The sequence below is a fragment of the Macadamia integrifolia genome, chromosome 14 (genome assembly GCF_013358625.1).
Source record: "Macadamia integrifolia cultivar HAES 741 chromosome 14, SCU_Mint_v3, whole genome shotgun sequence".
Classification (NCBI taxonomy): Eukaryota; Viridiplantae; Streptophyta; class Magnoliopsida; order Proteales; family Proteaceae; genus Macadamia; species Macadamia integrifolia.
The window spans coordinates 29,198,798-29,217,855 of NC_056570.1; the positions used below are offsets into that span (position 1 = coordinate 29,198,798).

At 37.4% G+C, this 19,058-nt stretch overlaps 1 pseudogene; it reads right to left on the reverse strand.

The window, feature by feature from the left end:
• Nucleotides 1-2,486: 2,486 nt before the first annotated feature.
• Nucleotides 2,487-10,164, reverse strand: LOC122060808 (annotated as a pseudogene).
• Nucleotides 10,165-19,058: the final 8,894 nt, after the last annotated feature.

Sequence of the window (19,058 nt, forward strand, 5' to 3'; positions counted from 1 at the left end):
AAATCCGTAAGGATGTGAGGTTTTGCCTATACACTTACTTTTTACTGATGATTTTTTATTGTTATTTTTATTTTTTATGAATGCTTTCATTAGCTATGTTAGGATCTAAATGATTTCTTGAGGAAGCATCAAGAATTTCCAGGTCAAAATTTTAATATTGAGAAAAGTAAGTTGTTTATGGAAAAAATTCCAGCTCCAAGGAAGCAATTCATATTTGAGACAATGGGAATTTCTTCATGTAACTTTCCTACAAAATACCTTCATGTTAAAATTTTTAAAGGTAGAGTCAAGAAGCAGTTTTTGATGCCAGTAATGGGTAAGATCAGACAGCGTTTATCGGGTTAGAAAGGTAAACTCCTCTCAATGGTTGGTCGGGTGCTTCTTGTTCAATCTACAAGCCTTAGCATGCCAGTTCACAATTTCTCTGTGTACTGGTGGTCTTCTTCATTGATTGCTCACATGGAAAAATGGATGAGGAACTTCATTTGGACGGGGATATTAATTCCACCAAAGCAGTGACCGTCAAGTGGGATTAAGTTTGCAAGCCTAAAGAACAAGGCGGTTTAGGCATTCGCAGGCTATGTGATATCAATAAATCTCTTCTTTGCAAGCAGGTTTGGAACATCAAACATGGAAACTTAGCGAGAAAAAATTTCAAAGCACGATTTATTAGCAATGGTATCCCCAAAAAATTCTATAAGTCTTCCTCAATTTGGCCTGATCTTCGCAAAATGTGGTCTTTTGTATCAAACAAAGAGAGATGGATTGTGGGCAATGGTAAGAATGTCAACCTCTGGCATGATAAACGGCTGGGAGATTCCTCTATTGCTGAGCTATGTGAAAATGCTATTAACTCTCTTCAAAGCTCTACTACAAAAGTTTCAGATATTATCTCTAATTTTAATTGGAATATTCCTAATGTTTCATCTAATGGCCTTAGAAATGCGTTCTCTGCAGCCGAAATTAGGCTTCCTCAAGTTGATTTGGAAGATGGGTGTGTTTGGAATGGAACCACCTATGGCGCTTTCTCCTCCTTCTCTACTTGGAATGAGACCAGAAGACGCAATCCAAAGATCCCGTGGTTTTCCATTGTTTGGGAGAAATCAATTAATACAAGACAATCCGTATTTGGGTGGTGGCTCATGCACATGAAGTTACCAATGGATGATATCATATCTGGAAAGGGAGTTTCGATTTTTCTAAATGCAACCTTTGTGGTTTGGATGTTGAAAACCTTAATCATGCTTTTACATCCTGCAGCTTCTCTGTGGCTCTCGGGAACGCTTTTGTAGATTGCTTTGGGTTAAATTGGCCTGATATGGATGATATTTATCAGCTGTCTCCGTGGTGGAATAGAAAGCTAAGTGTTGTGCGGGCGGTGAAAGAGCTGTGGTCCATGGGATTTGTAGTGATTGTTGACAATATATAGAGGGAAAGAGATGATTAGCGCCATGGCATATATGCTAAATCCATGGTTTAGGTTTTTGAGAAAATTAAACATGAAGTGCAGGAAGGAAATTCTTCTTTATATGGTGTGATAAATCAGCCGGTGGACTTGCTGTGTTTTCTTCGTTTGGGGCTATCAATTCTCCCAAGAAGATTTTCTTTTGTGCTTAATTTTTCTTGGTATAAGCCGATGTGGGGATGGATCAAGCTTAATGTGGATGACTACTCTATGGGCAATCCAGGAAGAGCTGATGTTGGAGGTGAGCCGAGAAACCACTGGGGTAACACTGTTTTGCGGAATTTAAAGCTATGATTGACAGTATTATTATTGCGGAATTGAAAGTAAGTTCCCTTTGGATCGAATTAGATTCGGTGGCTATGGTGGTGGCGGTTCAAAACTGCATCTCAGTTCAGGATTTTTAGCTTCAATCAAATGGAAGATCAGCATCTCAGTTCAGGATTTTTAGCTTCAATCATGGAAGATCACCCAATCACTTCCGTGAAGCCAACGGTGTTGCTGACTATCTTGCTAAGGATGCAGCTAAATCGGAAATCTCAAGTATGCATGTTATTTTCCCAATTCATATTAGATCTGAGATCGCTCATGATGTAGAATCTAGGCCTAGGTTTCGGTTTGTTAATTCTTAGATTTTCTTTTCCCCGCTCATGTCCACGCTGATGGTGGGGGAATTAAAATCTCTTCTTGAGGTGTACTCTTTTTTATTTTTTTCTTCTTTAATAAAATTTCTGATCTTTAAAGGAAAAAAATAAAAAAAAAGACCACACATGAATGTACCCGTTTAACGAAATTACTAGTAATCTCAAACATTATCTAAAAAATGCTAATCGATACAAATCATTGTGATTTAATTTGCCTTATTTACTTAATTAATTTGTACCAAACATAACGAAACCCACACCTGCATTTGCACGTGCAAATTTATATATAGATTTTAATAAAAAAAATAGGAAAATCAATACCTTTGACCTAGAAAGGAAGCCAACAGTGAGCCGTTGAGGCCTTAGGGACAATAAGAATGCTATATCAGAGCATTGAGCCCATCAACAAACTCAGAAGGAAAGGCATCCATCTCTTGTCTGTTGAGAACCATATCAAACTCAAACCCACCACCATCTACATTGGAGCTATCTTTCAGAAACATGACTCTCGTTTTATCAACGGATGTCATCTCCACCTTCTTTGGCCTCCCAAACCCAAAATCTGTCTTGTAATACTCAAACTGTGGTGACCCTGCGACTACAAAAATTCGATCATGCGGCAGCTCCACCAAGCTTGCAACACTCTGCACCATGCCTTTCAAGACTCCTTTGTCCATCTCGTGGAGCGCATCTCCTAACAACTATGCTGCCGCAGCTACTCCTCTTATCAGATCAGTCTTGTCTTAACAACCACTACATAAGGCTTGACACAGTTACCCAGATATGTTCTTGGGATTGGAGGGTCCAGGCGAGCGCTACAGTCGGCGTTAAGCACAAAACTAGTCATATTATTGTTGGACTCGCCCACTTTTGCTTCTGCTTTAAGCAAACAAATCCAAGTGTAAGCACATGTCGCCACCAATCTGGATGGAGCAGCAATTGATCTTGTATGTGTTTGTGTTTGTTCTTCCTTCTTCTTGTATTGAGTGAAGATCCATTCCTTGAGTCTCCCACTGCTTGCTTCATTTAACTCGAATGTAGCTCGAACCAAGTTGGGTTTGAGTTCTCTATCTATCGCTCTCAATATTCGATTCTCGGACCCAGATTCGGAATTCATTAATCCTTCCAACAACTCCAAGAAAATATTTAAGATGCTCTCTTTATCCTCGATCATAGTCCTATCTAAGAATGGTAGAGATTCAGCTGAGAGAAACCCAGCTCCTAACTTGAAAATCGAAGACCATGTCCTCATGAAGTGGGTGAATGCTCTTCCATCGCAAGACGAATGGTGACGAGACAAAGCAATACAGATCCCAGTGTTTGGGAAAACGGTAACTTGTATTGCTAACATGGGGACACTAGTTCCAGATGTAGGCAAGTGAGGCACGAGGGGGCGTGATTCCATGGCTTCTCTTAGGTGATTGGAGGAGAGATGATAAAAATCGGCATCCGACTCAGCAACGGTGAAAGAGACCGAGTCTCCCTCAGTGTAATAGATCACGGGCTGGTTGGGTTCATGACGCCAAGAGAGATTTCCTACTAAAGGGCAGAAGTGGATGAGGGTGGAGGAGAGTGAGTGTTTGAGTTGTGGAAGGAGAGAATGAGTGAATTTAGATATTGGGTGGGGGTATTCATAGAAATATATTATTTCCACTGGTAGTACTGGTAATCAAAAAACATCGAAGAAGGTCAGAGGGACAGCGGTGGAAGTCGAGGCTGCAACGGAGCCTGGAGGTGGGGCAACTTTGCACTGCTCAAGAATTTTCACCGGTTTGGATGCAGCCATGAAGGTGGTGATGCTCTGAAAGAAGCGCTAGGAAAGGTTCTTGTGGGGGTAGATTAAGGCAGCAAATTAAGGTGTACATCGCCTGCCATTGGAGAATAATGTTCTTTATAGCCTACCATGTGAGAGTTGGGGATCCGGAGTCCCAATGTGGGGTGTCTTTCAAATTATGAGGCAGATGAGATAGAGATTTAAAGTGATGAAGCCTCCTTATATTAGATTCCTTGCGCTGGACACGCTTCAATAAATAAACCTGCTTTCTACCCAATAATAGATAGTTGATAAAACCAAAGCGTATTAGTAGATGGGCATTGAAGCCTCTACATGCGTATGAATTTTCCTTTGTAGAGGAAATTACGATGACGTCTTCAGTTTGCTATTTTTCAAAATGGACAAATTATGGCACCTCCCTTGAAGATTGTGATAATATCATGGCACCTCCGTCAAAGAAAAATATTGTTTATTAGTCTACTTCGTTAATGGTAATGATTAAGTGATGATGTCTTCGGTTTGCTATTTTTCAAAATGGACAAATTACCCTTACAAGTGGCAAACTAACAAACCTGCCCTTCTCCTCATTACTTCCCCACTACAACAAATGAGGCTTATAACTACGGCTTTTTCCATAGTAAAAGGTCTAAAAATTCACAGCAATAGCCTATTGTTGCGGATTACCTGCGGTTTTCTATCCATAGCTTGAAGTGCCATCGCTAAGTCTGTAGCTACGGATTTCACACTGTAGGGACATGGTACTCTATAGATGTGGATATTTAACTTTGAATGTTTTCGCATCAAATCTATTACTGCGAATTTCTAACTACAATTTTTTTCCATAGTAAATCTATAGCTGCAGATATTTAACTGTAGACATTTCTATTGTAAATCTATTGCTACGGATTACTAACTTCACTTTTTTAATTCTCACAGCAAATCTATAGTTGTGGATTTTAGCTGCGAACGTTTTCGCAGTAAATCTATTGCTGCGGATTAGTAATTGTATTTTTTTTTCACAGTAAATCTATAGCTGCGGATTTTAGCTGCGAATGTTTTTGTAATAAATCTATTGCTGCGTATTTCTAATTGCGCTATTTTTTCACAATAAATCTTTAACTGCGAATATTAGCTGCGAACTTTTATGCCTCAAAATTTATAACTGTACTTTTGTAGTGACATTTTTTTGCGTAGTAAAATTCATAACTATGAATTTTTGCTGCGAATTTTTGTGCTCTAAAATTTATAATTGCGAATTCATAGTGTTGGAATTTTTTGTGCAATAAAACTTATAACTATGGAATTTAGATGCACAAATTTTTACCTAAATTTATAGCTACACTTTTGTAATGACGAATATTCTATAGCCGTGAATTTTATTTGCGAAATTTTATTATAAAGACATAAATACGAGATTTTTGAGTGGTGACAATACATATCTATATCTATATATCCCGCTTATCATCAAAATCACTAAAATAAAAAAATAAAAAAATTTATGATCATCATTCCAATTAATTGTATCCACAATAACTAATTCCACAATCTTATCTAAAAAATTAAACTCCATCATACTCCAAAAATTCAAATTGTAAGGTAAAATATATATATATATATATATATCTATATCAGACTCCACTAGTTAAGTGCTCCTTGTTTAGGTCCAAGCCTCCCAAGCTCTATATTTGAGTTTTAGAGTTATTTCCTATAATCAAAAAGTAATTATTTTATAATAAAATTATAAATATTCATAACAAAATCATTAATAGTATATCACTTTACCTTGTTGTGGTGACTCATTTTGACCATTATAAGTGCCGGGTACCTATCACACACATATAAATAACAATGAACTATCATTAAGAAAAAAATTTAAAAATAAAAATCACTAAATTATAAGTATTTTTTAGTATGAAACTTCAAATATTTATATTATCTGTTCGATCGACTGTGAAGGAGGGAGTGTACGTATAATCTTCCATGTCAAACTCAGGACGTAAATCCTGAATGGTTGACGTAAGCTTCTTAATTAAGGTTTGCATCGTATCAACCTTATTTTTCAATGAATTCACCCTTTTATCATGTTCAGAACTTGTCATAATTTCTCCAAGAAGACAAGAAGCTGAAGAAGTTGTGGGAAGCAATCCTAACCCAAAAACACGTCCACGTTTATCTTTTTTCTTCCCTTGAGAATAAATTTCATTATCCCAAGTGATATTCTCACTCGAGTCTTGGGAGGTATTGGGTTCTGATTTTTTTTCCTCAATTTTATCCTGCAATTCACATATAAGTATGTTACTTCAGATAAGTGTGATTATATTGAAAAGATAATTTTTGAATATTATTTTAATTAAAAAAATACAAATAATACATACAATCATAGCTCATTGATGAGCACATTTATGTGTGAAATCTAGGGTAGTAAAACATGTATTTTACATATTTAGAATGGAGCTACCTTGGGTTTTACTCTCTTTTTGTAGGTTTTATATTTTCAAGGCCTTAAGGACTATCGGATGCTATATCTTCAATTTTACGCGTAAAGATGTCCTATTTCTTTTCATGGTTACGAAGAGGACGAAATTCTGAGCAAGATGGACGTGTTCAATTAAAAGTACACATTCGTTTGGTCACCCGTACAAATGATTATTCTTTTCGGGTCAGAAAAAGAATAATGGATTAGAACTGAACCGAGATGCAGAACCAACCCATTTGCAGTTGTCTCAGAAGTACAAGGAATATTTTAAATGCCAACAAAGATCGATGGACCACATCCTTAAGTGATTGAAGATTTGTTTTTGATAACAACAACTACCTAGTGTAGTTGGTGAGCTATGGTGTGCAAAATTCCCTTGCTCACCAAGAGGTCTCAAGTTCGAATCTCATGGTTGTTTTTTTTAGAAAATTTATTGAAGATTTCCTACTTTTCATTCACTTAAAGCACTAAGGGCATGGAGGGGATCTCCACATCAAATTAGAAGCAAGGAAAATCATGGAAGCAAGAAGAGAAGAAAAAAAAAAGGAAAGAGAAAAAAAAGGGGAGAAATAAAGATTGTCCAAATCTTCTCTCTCCTCCACATCATCACCAAAGATTGTCCAAATCACACAAAGCAAGAAGAAAATCGTCCCTAGGAGAGAGAAAAAGAAGAAAAATAAATTAGAAAAAAAAGGAAAGAAAATAAGCAAAAAAATTATAGGAAATTTCTCCAAATTTATTTCTCTCTTCTCTCTCCTCCATCTTAGCACTTTTGGACTCAAAAGATCTCACAATCAATTGTGGGTTTCTCCCTTTTAGGAAAGAGAAATTTGTTACCCTACCTCCCCATTCCCTATAAATACAACTCATGTAAGAGGAGGAGAGACAATTCATTATTCTTCTAGTTTTTTTTTAGTTGCTCTCTCTCTCCCTCTCTCACTCTTTAGTTTTAGTTCTTCTCTATTTTTGCTTTAATCACTTTTGTAATAGTTTTTTTATGTCAATTAATGCAAGCACTCTTTTATTTTTATTCAGCCTTTTTATGTTTATGATTTATGCAATTGAGTTGTAATTTTTTAAGTTATAGTTCTAGGCTTAGATCTAGGTGACAAGATCACGAGCCGTGGAGCAATTTTTTTTTTTCAAGTTCAAGCATTGATTCAAGTAAGTAGGCTCCTTCAGTAGTCTTCTCTCCCCCTTCTCATTCCCTCTTATGACTACCCTTTATTTCTTAATTTAGGATTTTTATTTTCAGTCGTTACATTATTGCTATCCCTCTCCCCCAAGGTTCATGGCTAGTGTATGTGTTGGCTTTGCCCCTCCTAGCCATAGAACCATCAATTTATTACTTTTATTTTAATTGTCTCCCTTTTCCTAAAGCCAAGTAGAGAAACCCTTGTAAGAGTGACTCTCTGGTCAAGTAGGGAAGCTCATATTATGATGCATCCCTCGGGCTAAGTAGAGAAACCTACTTGTGAGTCTCTCTCTAGCTTTATCCCTTTTCTTTTACTTTATTTTTATTTCAGCATTTTTTTCCTTTATTTATTTATTTATTTTTTAATTGCGTGGGTTGTTTATTTTCAGTTATTTATTTATTTAATTTTAATTGTGGGGCTTGCGTCTTTAAATTCTTGGATGATGAATGGTTAGGACGTTATTTTAGATACATATGTTTAGGACGGTAATTAGAATTAGATCACAACCATTAATCAGTTCACTTTCGCACTATTAAAAGAAATAAAAAATAAAGTGGCTGCTCTCCCTGTGTTCGACCCGTAGCTACACTGATCCGTACTCTTGCAGTTACATTTTAAATCTCAAACACTCATGCAATGTCATCAACAGGATCACCGTCTCTACGTTTATGAGTAATTATATATAAGCCTGCACGGTCTGGCTCCACTCCAATTTCTTTACGCTATTATCACATTAAAAATGTCATAATTAGAAACTTCATACCAAAATAGAAATGAATAACAGAAATATTTTATTTTTTAGTTATAACTTGTCAATAATTACCTTCTCATCACGAATTCTTACAAAACTTTTTTGACCCGCAATATGGGGTACACCTTGATTCTTTCGATTCGCCTTATTTTTTGTGCTACGTTAATATAAGCATACACATCACGCAATCAAAATATTATTATAGGCATACCACTCACATTATTTAAGTGTTACAATTTTACTAAGATTTTGTTGACCAATGAAATATAATTATGCTCATATATAAAAGAAAAAACACATTCACACAAATTTACAACACATTTAAAGTATTACCTTCCCTTCTTCTGAGTAAAAAATTGCACAAGACTAGCCCATTGATCAGTATTCACAATTTCTAGTACATTCCTCAATAGCTCCATGGGAGACTTGTTATCATCAAAATTAAGTGCCTTTAAATCACTTTTGTAATTTCTCCATTTTGAACTGACAGAGTTAAAAATCCATTTTGAATGATCTTCTTCCCCTAAGTCAAACTTAGTCTGCGTAGATTTTAACATTCATAATCATTGTAGGTCCTTATAATATAAAACTAAACTATATTAGCAATAGGTCTAAAAAACAAAGTTCTAATATTTAAATACTTGCACAGCCTCTAGCATGCACTCTTTAAAATTTATTGGCATATTTCTCCAATCATTGAAATTTAAAGGGAAAAATGGAACATTTTTCGCTATAGTTCCGAGAAACTAACCTAACAAGCCTCCCTCCTGTCCAATGGGTTGTTCTTCATTATTCTATTGTATAAAAATTCTCTGGCCAGTCGGTAAATTCCATACATCTTTTAATAATGTTGGACCATGACGATTAATAGTTCCAGATCCATTTGGTCTAAATAATAATTCAAAAAAATTTAATAAATAATGTAATACATTTCAATCACATTAATTTATAAAACACAACCTAATTATAGCTATATCATTATTGTACATACTTGTAATAACAACATTCTCATCGTTGTTATCAGATTGGGAGTTGGGTGGTTGTGTTTGCTCAGCGTTTGATGAATTTGTTTCTGATAAATATCACTTCCGCAAACGAGTAAGGTTAACCATGATTGATACTATAAAGAAACAGAGATAATACACATTTAAATAATATATAATTATTTCATTCATACCTATAATTGAAAAAAAAAAATTACAAACGAGCACATATAATTGATAACTGAATATTGTTGCAAATTAGTAAAACATATAGTTAGATTAATCATCTACGAAAAGAGCAGAAAATGTAACAATTGATTTGAAATTATTTAAAATCTATTTAATAAAAAAAATTAATTAAAATCATCTACTTCAATATCATTAGACTCTGAATCATCCAAATGACCATCCTCGAGGCGATTGCTCTTCCATTGTAAATCGAATGGTGAAATGTGGCCATGATACATATGCCATTATTTGGGAAAAGGGGACATTGGGTCCAGATGTAGGCAAGTGAGGCATGAGTGAGCGAGATTCTATGGTGTCTTTTAGGTGGTTGGAGGAGAGATATAGAAGTCAGAGTCGGACTCAGTAGCGGTGAATGAAACTGTGTCTCCTTCGGTGTAATAGATCATGGGGTGGTTGTTGGGTTCATGAAGCCAAGAGAGTGCCTATTTGAGGTGGGGAAGGAGAGAGTGAGTGAATTGAGATATTGGGTTAGGGAAGTCATAGAAAAATAGTAATCCCACAGGTGGTAGTGGTAACCATTGAATGTCGAAGAAGGTGAGAGGAAGAGAAGTACAAGTTGGGACGACAGGGCCTCATGGTGGAGCGACTTTGCACAGGTTGAGATGCTTCACTGGTTTGAATGGAGCCATGAAAATGCTGATGATTTGAAGGAAGAGGAATGGTAAAGGTTCTGGTTTTGGTGGGTTGGGGGAAGGGGGAAATATAAAGCAATCTTTCATTGGAGTTTGAGGTTTTCTTTAATAACGTTGAAACTTCAAACCACCAATCAATTAGCTGTTTTGGATCCGTTGCACCAACGATCACCTAGTTGTACCTGTGAGTATTCAACATCTGTCCCATTTTATACCATTACAAGAGTGAAGAGGGATATATTTGAAAACAAAAGGAACTATTGTTGGATACTCACATGTACGACCAGGTAATTGTCCGAACAACAGATCCAATACATTATGACTCTTTGGTGCATAGATTACAATCCTAACTTACAATCCTAACGTGTACAAACTGAAGCACCAATACGTAGGTAGTCATCATCTTTCAGTGATGTATATGACTAGCAAGGGATGCATGCAATATGATCTTGTGATGCTCGGTAAATTATAAAAGTAAAAAATTAGAAATAAAAATATTTTTAACTGATGAAAAACGAGTTTTCCTAAGGCATAACTGTTCACCGCGTAGTGAAGGAAAACTTCTTCAAATAAAAAGGTATAATTCGAGTGACAATGTAAAACAAAGGATAAAAATCTCAAAATCGAAATTGAATCATAGCACATTGCAGCAAATGGGGGAGGAATTGCAGTCCACACCAATGGATGTCTTGAAATTAATAGAAGGAAAAGACTGGGCACACTACTTGCGCACTGCAAGCTAACAGGCACATGTCTCTTCTTTCCCCCCCTCTTTGTAATGACCTTGTACCTCCTGTATGATATCTCATCCTGTGCCACATGCTAGTTTACTGTTCATGGGCGGTGTGCCTATCGATCCTTATCCCATTTTCTATTATCCAAAGTACTCTTTATTGTGCCGGAGGTTTGAGCCATGAGTGAAACTGTCTTGTTACCGAATTCGATTTAATCAACCTTGGTTTTTTTTTTTTTTTTAAATATATATTATGCATCTTTATTAGGGGAAAAATCAACAAAGGAGGAGGGAAAATAATATACTACCTTAGAAGTTCCGAAACTGAGCTTTTCCACAATAAGGAATCTTAAGGAGAGAAAAAAAAGAACCATAGGCATATGACCGAGGAGACTAGCTAAGTGCTGAAAACCCAACCCCCTTCCAAAACAATTTAAACATATAATAAGATATAAAAATCATATGAACATACAAACATTCTATTTGGAGGCGGGTTCTCGTATGTTCCCCTCACAACAATCAACGTCAGTTTTAACTACCTTCTTCTCTGTTCTAGACTTTAAGGTGAGGGTAGGAGGACCAAGTTTGCAAAAGAAACTCCTTTCCTATTAAAGGAATAAAATATTAGATCCACACATTATAATATTTTTATACCAAATAAAGTGTGTCAAGCAAGATCCAACGTTAACCAAATGTATGATCACATTGCACTATTGAACTTGATAATTCACTCCATCAATAGTCGACAATGCCAAACCGACTTTAGGAAACCAAATTTGGACTATGCTTGCCCACCAAAAAGGAAATCCAACACCTTCAACACTCTAACCTCTCCTTTGGCTCTAATTTGACCACAATGCATGCACTCTCCCCACTGGAAAGACGTCGTGAATAGATCTCTTACTTCCCTTTAAAAGAGATTGAACGGCAATGATCTAGGACATCTTGCTTAATGGTATTCCCCTTAGATTATAAGTGTAGACACCGAATTTTGTCACCCCCCGGCAATGATGACAATATGAAGGATTACATGTTGGATATTTTAGACTTGGAGAATTTTCAAACTTAGAGTAGAAAATGACCATATTTTCCTATAAACTTTCAAGAGAAAATGTTTTCAAAAATTGGAATTTGATGTTGTGGATTATTGTTGTTTGTCCCCTCAAGTCGGACAGTACACTTTGATGCGAGAACTATGCGAATCGACACCCGATTCTCTCTTTCATTATATGATCCGGGTCCCTACTTTATGCATATTTTTGTAAAGGTTCCCGATCGAGACTACAATCGTGTCTCACATCATTGGATAGTGCTCGGACTGAGCTTTTTAACAACATATTACACGTCAAATTCCGACCAACGGTTTGAAAGATATGACCCCTGAAAGTTGACTCCAAAGTTCGGCATCAGATTTCATTCCGAGCAACCAAAGGGTGCCACATGGTGCCCAAACCCCTTTGTCCAAAGGCAAGCTTTTTTGAACAATTCTCTCTAGTTTTTTAGTCCCACATTGGAAATATGAGAGAATTGTCCCAAGTCCCAAGGCTATAAGAGTGACCCTTCCTCTCTTCCAAAAGGGAGAAAAAAAAAAGGATTTGGGAGAAGGAATATGGTTTTTGCTAATTCCCTCTCTAAATAAAGAATCTCTCCAATACAAAATTTTGAATTTGTAATCCTTCTTTGAGCCGGGAGATCTTGTCCGGTGCGATTCGATTTGGGTCTTGAAGTACAAGGATTATCTCCCATTGTTTTTTTTATTAAAGCCGGTTTAAGGTATTTTCTTTTTCCTCCCAATAGCGATTTAGAATTAGTTTAATTAATAGATTAGTTTCTAATTTATTAATCATTGATTTATTTAGATTAATTATGTTTAATTAGTCTCAGTTTGGTTCAATACGATTTATTAGATGTAAATTGATTTATTCCGGTCCAATTAAAGATATTCAGGTTTAATCGATTCTTTTAGTTTAGTTAGGTTTAATTGTTTTTTACATGTTTACCTTTGATTTGGTTTAGTTTTTTTTTAAGTTACTTTTTGTTCTTTTAATCTGGACCCTTGGATCAGAATCTTATATATAACCTAATCTTCCTTCTTCTTCTTTTTTCTCTTCTTCTTCCCTGCTGCTGCAACCGAACAGCAGCCGCACCTTTCTCCTCCCTTCTTCTTCTTCTTCTTCTTCCCTGCTGCTGCAACCGGATCTCCAGCCGAACCTGCACCTCCTTCTTTTCTTTTTCTTCTCCAGCCGAACCTGCAACCCATCTTTCTCTTGACCGAAATCACCATCCAGCCCCCTTTTTCTCTTCTCTTTCATCCTCTCCTTTCTCTCCCCCAAACCTGAAACCGAAGGAGCACCCCCGGTTATGTCACCAGGCCGATTCATTTTTAGGATTTCCAGGGGTGTCCTAATGTTTAAACTGGGTTTGGAGCAGGTCCAGTGAACACTTTTTTTTAACACCATCATCGGTTTTCAACTTCAATGAGATTAGAGCCCTTGTGTTTCAGCAATGGCGGTGATGATTTCTCTCTCCCATTCTCTGGTTTTTCTTTCTTCACCCAGAGCTTCCTTCTTCTCCTTCACTTCTTCTCCTTTTCCTCCTCTTCTTTCCCTGCCACCGCTGGAACCCTTAAACAGCAGCCACCGAACCCTTGCTCTCCCCCTTCTTTTGTTCCTTTGAAACCTGAACCGCACATTCCCATCTCCATCTATTCTCCTCTTTTTCTTCTTCTTCTCTTCTTCTCTTCTTCTTCCTAACCGAACCTGCAACCGAACCCCCTTCTTTCTTCTTCTCCTTTTCTTTCCATCTTTTTTTTATTTTTATTTTTTTATTTTATTTTCAGTGAAATTCTTGACTGTGGTGGCCGAAATCCCATCTCCTTCCCTTCTATCTCTTTTTTTTTTTTTTTTTTTTTTTTTTATTTTCTTTCTTTTGTTGTTGTGTTCATTTTCTTTTGTTTATTCATTTCATTTTTTGTTTATTTATTTATTTTTGTAATTCAAATTGTAATATGCTCCCAACCCCTATCATTGTGTGACATTTCTCCCATTTCACTTTCGCCTTCACCGTGTTTCAATTAATACTTTTAGGGGATTCCATATGGAGTCCTAGGGTCACTCTAATCCAGCCCCTAAGGATTGAGGGCTGAAACCGATTGGGTTTTGCTCATTATTTTTGAATCATATGATAACCATGGGGTTTTACTAATTTCTATTAAGTTAGGGTTTTGAATCAGCAAATGGATATATGGGACGTAGTTTAGGGCGTGTTTAGTTTAGGACGGGCGTGGCCGGCCCCTCAAACCGGCTCGTAGCATTAGGTGCGTATTGGGGATTTGGGTTTTCCTACTATCTCCTATCTTTTGTACTCTAACATTTACTTGCATTAGTGTAGTACTAATTTGGATTAATTAAAGTAACTTAGTTAACTTAATTAGTCATTTCGATTGTTATTTATTTAATTGTGGTTAATTTATTTAGTTTTTTTTAATCACTGCATTTGATTTCTTCATTCAATTCAATTTATTAAATTTACGCAATTACCAATATTTTTCCCTCTAGTAGTTCGTTTATTTTAATCGATCAATTAATTAGTTATTTAATGTAGGATAATTAACTAGATTAATTAGTTAAAAGATTCTCTTCTCATTAGCTTACCTAGGGTTTTGAAAATGTTTAACTCATCTTAGGATTAGCTCAAGGTAAACATAATTAGTGCAATTAGGTTTCATGATTAGTTTAATTAAACCGTAGGTTTAGTTTAATCCTCCTACACTAGATTAGGTATATTAGTAAAAATGTATTCATTTAATGTAATTAATCCGTTTCACTTTTATAAATTAATTAGGTCTCATTTAATTTATAAATCCTTTTACCAATTAGATTAAGTAGGATTGTAATAATCTATTGCAAATTACTAGGGATTGGGTTTAATCATTTTAATTAGTTCAATTTAGGATTTTATAATTTCATTAACCATCCATCTAGGCTAGACTCAATTAAACCCATTAGTTCAATTTAGGGTTTCAAAAGTTCATTAATCATCCATCTAGGTTAGGCTCCATTAATCGAGTTAGTTCAATTTAGGGTTTCATAAGTTGCTAAACTAATCCTAGGTTTAGGCTTATTTAATTAGTTTAATCTAAAACTCATAATACATTAATTAAATCATTTAAGCTTATTTAATTAGCGTAATCATTTCACTATTTGCATCATAACCTAGCTAGCATAATTTAGACACTTGGTTTAGGGTTTTCACATGTCATGCTTAGATACCTAGTTTAGGGTTTTCAGTGACCTAGATTTAGGACTAGTTAGTAGGGTACAAACAAACTTTGGTCAAACAAAAAGAGACTGGCCTTAGGGTTGGGCAGACTGGGTGCCTAACACCTTCCCAGTCTGTCACTTGACACTTGTCTAGAATCTTGGTGCAAACCAGCCTTATCCGTCAGAGTCATTAGTCTCTCTCCCTTGATTGGGGGAGACATTTATGGGTCCTAGACCCTTTCTAGGTGGCGACTCCCTTTTACCTATAACGTGTATCCCCCCCTTGGCTTTTGATGACCAGGGGATACTATCTCATCTCATTAGGGTCGAACCCTAGCGTGTGTACACGCGCTACGTGCCATATCGCGATCCCAGGGCGGAGGTCCATGGTACCTACAGTGGCGACTCTGCTAGGGATGTCAGACTCTTGATTGACCATTGTTTGTATAGCTTTGTTTGTACCTTATTGTTGTATATTGACATGTTATTTTTCACTTTTCATCACTTGCATACACTTCTTACATTGAGCACATCATGCCTTACCCTTATTCACCCCCGTGGTGTAGTTGCCAGGGTCCCTTACATATGTTTAGGCCGCCCCCAGTTACATCACACCCCTTGATACCGTACCATTTAGGTTTGGAATACGGAACTTATCGGCGAGGGTGTTACCTTGCGTGCTTGAGGGAGATCACACACATTTAGGTGTGCCCAAAGAGACGCAATTGGTTAACACTCTGAGTTCGATATGCTCGAGCTATTCCCCTATTGGTATATCAAAGGGACCACGTGCCTCTGATTCATTCCGTATTACGAGTGATAGGTATATCGGTCTTGTCAAGGTAGCCTTGCCGGTCCTAAATGTAACCAACATGCATCATATACTTGGACATAGAACCAATGATTAGGATCAACACAACTAATGTAATATTGTTTGCTGTTCATGTTGGAACCCCTTGTAGTCATTTTTACCCGTCTCAATCTACCATTCACCGACGGAAGGATTGGATTTATCATTAACATTAAAGGTGCTAGTGTTTATAACTACACCAGTTGTTGATTCTTACAACTGCACCGTATGATTGGTACCATAGCTATATGCTAACACCACCAGTCCGATGTGGTATAGGTCTCAACCTGGTAAAGGTTTCACATATGCTATCTCGATGTTAATGGTGGACCCAAATTTGTCCACCACGGTTTTTAGTGATTGATTCGATGTAGATCCACCTATATGGAAGTTCTTACACGAACCACCTTGTTTGATCTATCAATTGAGAGTCTCTTCAACTTAGGGGCACTTCCTTTTGGTTTACCGCTAAGTTGATGCCACTCTCATTTGAGCTAACTCTTGTTTGGTCTAGTTGTCCTTGTTTGTGTATGCTTTGACCCTAGTTATGCTCACGTAGGAGAATGTACTTGTTACCATCTCATCCTTTCTTTTTTCCATTTTCTGGTACCAATAAGGAGTGTAATCCGAAGTTTCACTTTCTTATCATATTCTACCCAATTGAGGCACAATTTCTCGTCAGGAAGGCCATTCCCTACCCTTGTGGGTCAGAGGTCCTAATTCAATTAGAATAGTGAGGCTTTCACCAGAACCCTCATTAGAAGTGTTTCCCGTTTCCCCAGAGGGTACAGATACCATGAGTCAAGATAACATTTCACCTGTAAATCCCGACTCCATGGAGGCCCGTGTCACTAAGATTGAGGAGATGTTAGCAAACTTAACTGCGATGATGCAAGCTCAGGTTGGTGTTGCTCGACCGACAGAAGTTCAGGACCAACGGAGTCGTCTCCATAGTCCTAGGGTTGTTCCTCACCTCAATGTGTTAGGTGTTGAGGATGATGTTGTGAATAGCCCTGCTGTAGGAAAGTCTGAAAGTCTTGAGAACCAAGAGTTGAAGGATAAAGTTAGTCGCCTTGAACACTTGATCAGGAACCTTAAAGGTGTTGAAGATCAGATCATTGATACAGAAGGGTTGTGTTTCTTTCCTCATGTTAGGTTGCCAGAAAAATTTAAATTGACCTCTGAAAAGTTTGATGGTAGGGGTGATCCCCGTACTCACTTAAGATCTTTTATTGGCCAGTTGAGGGGAGGCCGAGGCTTCACGGATGAGCAACTGGGCCAGGCCTTCCAATTTTCACTGACTGGTGCTGCTCACCATTAGCTAATGGCCCTAGATTCTTCCTCAACCCGCACTTGGGACGACATGATGAAGGCATTTACTCGCCAATACTCCTATAATACAGAGATAGAGTTGACCAGGAGAGAGTTGGAAACAACAAAGCAAGCAGCAAGTGAAGAGTTCACTAGCTATTTGAAAAGGTTTCGTGACAAAGCGGCTCAGATGTGGGATAGGCCAAATGAGAGAGAGCAAGTGGGAATGATAGTGACAGGATTGCGAGACCCATACCGAAAGTTTTTGTTTGCTCTCCCCATCCTCAACTTTGATGGTTTGATAGTCGCGGCACAACAGGTCGAGGATGCCATCTTTCAAGAGGAACTCCCCAAAATGGATCGGTTTACAACTGAGTCCAGTAGTAGTAGAAGACCTCCACAACAGAAAAGCTCAAGGGTCAATGCCATAATGTCTACTCTCCCTTCTGCGGCACCAACATCATCCACAACGGTAGCTCCGTTCACACTAGAGCAAGGGACAGCTCCTCCCAGTCGACCTAAGAGGCAGTTTGCCAATTTGGGTGCACCCCTGAGTTCAGTTTTTAGCAGATTAGCGAAGGCTGGATTGATTTCTACGATTCAACCAAGGCCTATTCCAGAGCCAAAGCCACGTTGGTATAATCCAGACCTATTTTGCCACTATCATTGCCAAGAAGGACATACCACAGATAACTGTTTCAATTTGAAACATGCTATACAAGACCTTTATGATGCTAAAAAGTTTGAGCTTCGACCTAAATAGCCTAGTGTAACCACAAATCCTCTTCCAAATCACCAATCAATCAATGCTCTTAGTGAGGATTTGAAAGAATTTGACCCCACCATCTTCATTAGGCGTCTGTCTATCCAGAGCGAGGGGCATGCTCATGTGGTGAAATCGGACGCAAAGCACAAACAGATCAAGACAGTTGAAGGAGAGTTCACGAAGTATCAATCAAAAGCATCTGAAACTCTTGAGATGGTACCCTATTTCAAGAACCTGAATGGTCAATTCATTAAGGAAGTGCATGACTCTTCATACTTTGGGTTTTCAGAACTATGGCTTGATGAAATATCAGGAAAGGAGTTACCAGGTTTTGAGATCTTCTTTAATTGCGTTGTTGATCGGGCAGAGTCTTAAGCAGTTTGGTAGGCCCATCTGGGGCATCAAGGAGGATTTATTGATGTTAGTAAGCTCTTTGGTACAGAAGTTCTGATGATTATAGAAGACGAAGAGGGGTTGGTCATGTCCAGGTTCAAGTCCTTCGGTGTTATAGGTAGTCAGTCATGTTGTTAGGTATTTCCAGCTTTTTCCCTTTCTGTTTCGTGTGAGAAGTTTTATCTTTTTAATTTTGACGTTGTGTCAATCCAATCACTCCACATGGTGTAATCGTTTGAGTTTTTAATGAAATAGTTTATTTTGAGTATTTTGTTTGTTCTCCTCCCCATTTCCATCTCTTGATGATGAATCTTGCAGTGATCTATCGCCTATTTTCTTCAAATCAACAAAAAGAAATCAAAGAAAAAAATCAAATATAAAAAAAGGAAAGAGCGACAAAAAAAGGGAGCCCATCAGTCATTCGTCATTCATTTTGGTGTCAGAGCCTTGGTAATAAAAGGTCTTGAGCTCTCCACACATTTAATCCCCTTCCAACGAGTAAGGAGCTTAAAGAGAATTTTTCACATCATTAAGCCTATTAAGGGAGGCCATCCTTGGCAGCTAGTTATCCGGGAA